General features: G+C 43.1%; 1 pseudogene; it reads right to left on the reverse strand.

Moving 5' to 3' along the window:
• Positions 1–238: 238 nt before the first annotated feature.
• LOC148867324 (organic cation/carnitine transporter 3 pseudogene) lies at positions 239–2,437 on the reverse strand (annotated as a pseudogene).
• Positions 2,438–4,273: the final 1,836 nt, after the last annotated feature.

Genomic DNA, 4,273 nt, shown 5'->3' on the forward strand with positions numbered 1-4,273 from the left:
TAGCGTTTCGTCACTTTCGTGTATCAGTGACGTACCGTTTACTTGTGGCCTTGTGGGAAATTCCCTTAATTGTCACATCGGATATCGGATTGTGGCTATATCATCATGATAAATGATATAGCCACGTGTATTAATCAGATGTCCATGAATGTACTACGAAATAGGACTAATGGGGTTCGGTTCATTCGGATTGGATTGACCCAGTCCCAATACCGGTCAGACGGAGTCGGGTAAATTATAAAGACCCCCCTGTAACATGAACTCTGTGACAAAGACTCCTTAGACTTTGTTTTGCGACGAAGACCCTCTGTAGTATGACCGTGAGACAAAGACCCCTTCCATTAGCCTTCCGTCCAAAAAGTTGAAAAATCTGCTGTTACAATATTTTTTATCCCTATACTACCCTTTTAGGACAACTTTAACCTCCTTTCGTCTTTTATACATTTTCCACCTTATTTCTCCCTTGCAATCATCCGTCGTAACCCATCTTTCTTCCTGGCGGCCACCAACACCGGACTGAACACCCCGCCGAACACCAGCGCCTGCCTAACCATCGACAATGCCGAGTTACTCATACACGTCGGGAACAACTCTAGTGTGTATATCAGCAACACGTTGAACATCGTACACGCGCTAAAGAAGCTCACCAACTTCACCAGCTCCACCGCCACCTGCAATTCCTACCGTGACTCACCCACCATCACGCACATTAAACTGCAAATCCCGCTTATAGTCGTGAACACCAGCAGCGAACTTCTCCTGTTCACTTTTCCGATAAGAAAGAACATCAGCAATGATGATGGCAGCTCTAATAAGGCGTTGAAGGTGACGCTCAAGTGGGGACTAAAGGCCAGGTTTCTGACCCCTAAAGGCATCCCGTAGTACACCATTCCGATGCCGAAACCGACGGTCATCACTGCCATTAACCGTCGAAATGCCCACTTTTTCTCGATCAATGCCTTAATAGCAGAGTAGAGATTGCCGTCGAACGTCTCCAGTATGGTGGATATGCCAGAGAAGCTCACGCTTAACCTGAAGCTACTTTGATTCCTCGTGGTTATTGTTCTTAACCTCTCGATTGCTTCGTCTTTGCGTCCTTTCACCAGGAGCCATCTCGGTGATTTGCGCACTGCGAAGTGAATAATTATACAGTAAAAGATGGTTGGCGCGGACGTCCACAAATGGAGGGTCCTCTATGAAGACTCTCAATTGATGTAAGCCATGGCCGGTAACGACAAGAAAACGAATGTGAAAAAGAAGAATCCGATGATACCCACCTTGCCTCGCCATCGTTTTTCGACGATTTCCGTCGAGAGGACGAGCGCACAAGTTCTGATCGTTGCGCCACCGAACCCGCTAACGAATCTCAAGGCGGCATAGACCCAAATGTTGGGAGAAAAGGCCGCATTAAAGTAGAAGTTACGGATATCATCAGACATGAGAGGACGAGCATGTTCTTGCGACCGAGAAACGAGTCCACCAGCGAGGCAGCCCACGAAGAATGAGGACGCCGGTAACCCGGCGATAATGGGGCCGGCGAAGGCGAGGTTCCATTCCAACAGGACAGATGTCCGTGACGGCTTATCCCAGGCCCGTGCATCCTTTGGAAGTAAGCAGAGGTTGGCGGCAGAGTTGTAGGAGGGGTCGTCTTGGCGAGAGTAGTGCCAGATGGGCTCGGTGTCGGTGAAGACGCTGATGAAGGTGTGCTGGGCGTCAAAAACCCACGCGAAGGAGACCAGGACGGCTTGCAGGAGCTGAGCCCACCCGAAACTTTCTGTACACCGTTCGATGGTGTCGTCTAGAGAGGGAACATGCTTCTCGAGTCATGGATGTTCGTTCATATGTAGGTGTTCGTCTGAGGTGGCCACATTACTGGGTCCCACGTCATATGTAAGTGTTCGTTCATGGTGGGACCAAGACAAGGAGCAAGATGTGTCCAATCCATACTCGGATAATCCATGTTCGAATTGGAATTGTACACTGCATTCATTCAAAGATTCCCACGTTTGAACTCGAAAGTTCATGGCTACAGAATTGGAGAGATGAAAAACATGGTCTCACGTGAAGCAAAACCGTCTGATAATGGGTGGGTGTCCATTTCCGCCAAATTGAAAATGCTAACTCGACTTCTGAATGGTATTTTCGTCAAATGACATCTTCCGTTAGTTAAATTAACAGAGAAGGGGTTTTTGTCTCAGGATTATAGTACAGGAAGTCTTGGTCACAGACCCTATAGTACAGGGGTCTTTGTAATTTACCCTTTTTTTTTTCTTTTTAATTTTTTAATGAACGATAAAACCTCCTTTTTTTTTTTTTTCAGTAATCGATCAGACCTGGTCACCGTCTAAATGGAAAATACCCGGTCGGAACTTGTACAGAAATGATTAAAATCAAACCTGTGGAAAATTGGAAATAGAATGGCCTCAGATACCACCATGTATGAGCAATGGTAATTCCTCTTTTGCCCTTTGCAAATGTATCATACACCACACATCTGGGGCATTGGGTCAGTTTTAGGGTGTCAATGGAACGGGTTTGGGTTGGACCTGTTCGAATCAAAATCAATTTAGAGGGTCCAATAAGACTTATTGAATTGGATCAGTCCAGATTTAATGGTTAAAATATTTTATTAGATTGGATTGGATTTGATCCATCTTTAATAGATTTGTGTTGAATTAGGTAAGATTGAACCAATAACTAGTCTATTGACAAAAGAGATATCAATGGATTGGGTTTGGATTGGAAGTTGGAACCAATTTGAAAAGGTTAGACAGTCCAATAATACATATTGAATTGGATCAGTCCGAACTTAATGATCTAAAGTATATATCGGATTGGATTGCACCAGGTTCATTTGAAATGAATTCTTATGGACTGGGTCGGGTTGGTTGAATCAAGGTTCTAAATATTGATAGGGAATATCAGCCTGTAATCGTTAGGCATTATTTTTTCTTTTTTTTTTTTTGTATTTTCAAAACTGGTAAAGGGGGTCATTTAAGGCCTGTTACTCCCTGAATCAGGTCAGACCCCAAAACACCTACTATAAAGACACATCGGGGGGTCATCGATATGATATATAAATCTTTATGCCTGCATATATTGCAACCCTAATTCAGTTCTCAATGCAAGACTGTAAAGACTGTTCGAACGGGCATTACACTGACCGAAGTCCAACTCTACATCATCTCTCAACGCCAGAATCTCCATTCCACCACTTCATTTGAGTGATTTTATCAAAAGATGGGTGGAGAGGAGTTGGGTTGGGCCATGGGCACTATGAGAGACAGAAAGGCCACAGTACCAAAGATTCGATATGATAATATCCCATATGGGCTGTATTCATACTTTGAACCTTTCTTCACTCTCGATTAGATAAGGGTAGAGTAAATTGATTGGTCTCAATAATATGTATGAATAAATTATGTATGGACCGGGGCTGTAGAAGAAATTTGGGATCAAACCCTGTCTGCACCAGTACTAGGGTCGGGGGATGGGCTACGCCTACAGATGGCGATTTTTTTTTCCATAAAAGGTGGGGCCCCACCCTGCCCTGTCCCAAATGAAACTGACTTTTCTCAATCTTAAATAAGGATGGAGTAAGGATGGGAAAAATATTTTTGCTTCAAATCGAGATAAGGTAAGGATGGGATTTGTATATAATTTTTTGAACCGACCCCAAACCTAGTGATAAATTATTAAAATACCCCTGAATTTCACTTCAATTCATAAATCTCTAAGATCCCATAAACCCATTTCTCAAATATCCTCAATATATATATATATATATTGGTATATGAAATTTAATATATTTTTTAAGTGATTGGTTCAAGGTAGGAAAAATTTGTGAATTTCCTATCCCCACAGGAAAGGTGGAGTACCCACTCCATTGCCATTCCTAGCTGACCCCAATTTGTGATGGATTTGAAGCAAGGTTTTTAAAACCGACCTGGAGAATGAACCGGTCAAGGGTCTGGTTTCCAGTTCGAACGGTTGGCCCGTTCTGACAAAAAAATAAAAATTAAAAAAAAATGGTCAAAATCGTTCGAACGGTTAATCACTTGGGTCAACAGTTTGCTGACCAAAATCAACGTTTTTTGGGAAAAATCCAGTTTTGGGGAAAAACGGACCAGTTCCCGATTTTTCCGATTCGACTGTCTGGTCCAGTCTGGTTTTGTAAACCATGATTTGAAGTGATTGGGCCGATTCTGGTTCTAGGGCCTAGTACCTATGGATTTGTTTCAGCTCCTATCTTGATTCCTGATTATTATTGATT

This window comes from Nelumbo lutea, chromosome 3 (genome assembly GCF_056320005.1).
Source record: "Nelumbo lutea isolate HS-2025 chromosome 3, American lotus-T2T, whole genome shotgun sequence".
Classification (NCBI taxonomy): Eukaryota; Viridiplantae; Streptophyta; class Magnoliopsida; order Proteales; family Nelumbonaceae; genus Nelumbo; species Nelumbo lutea.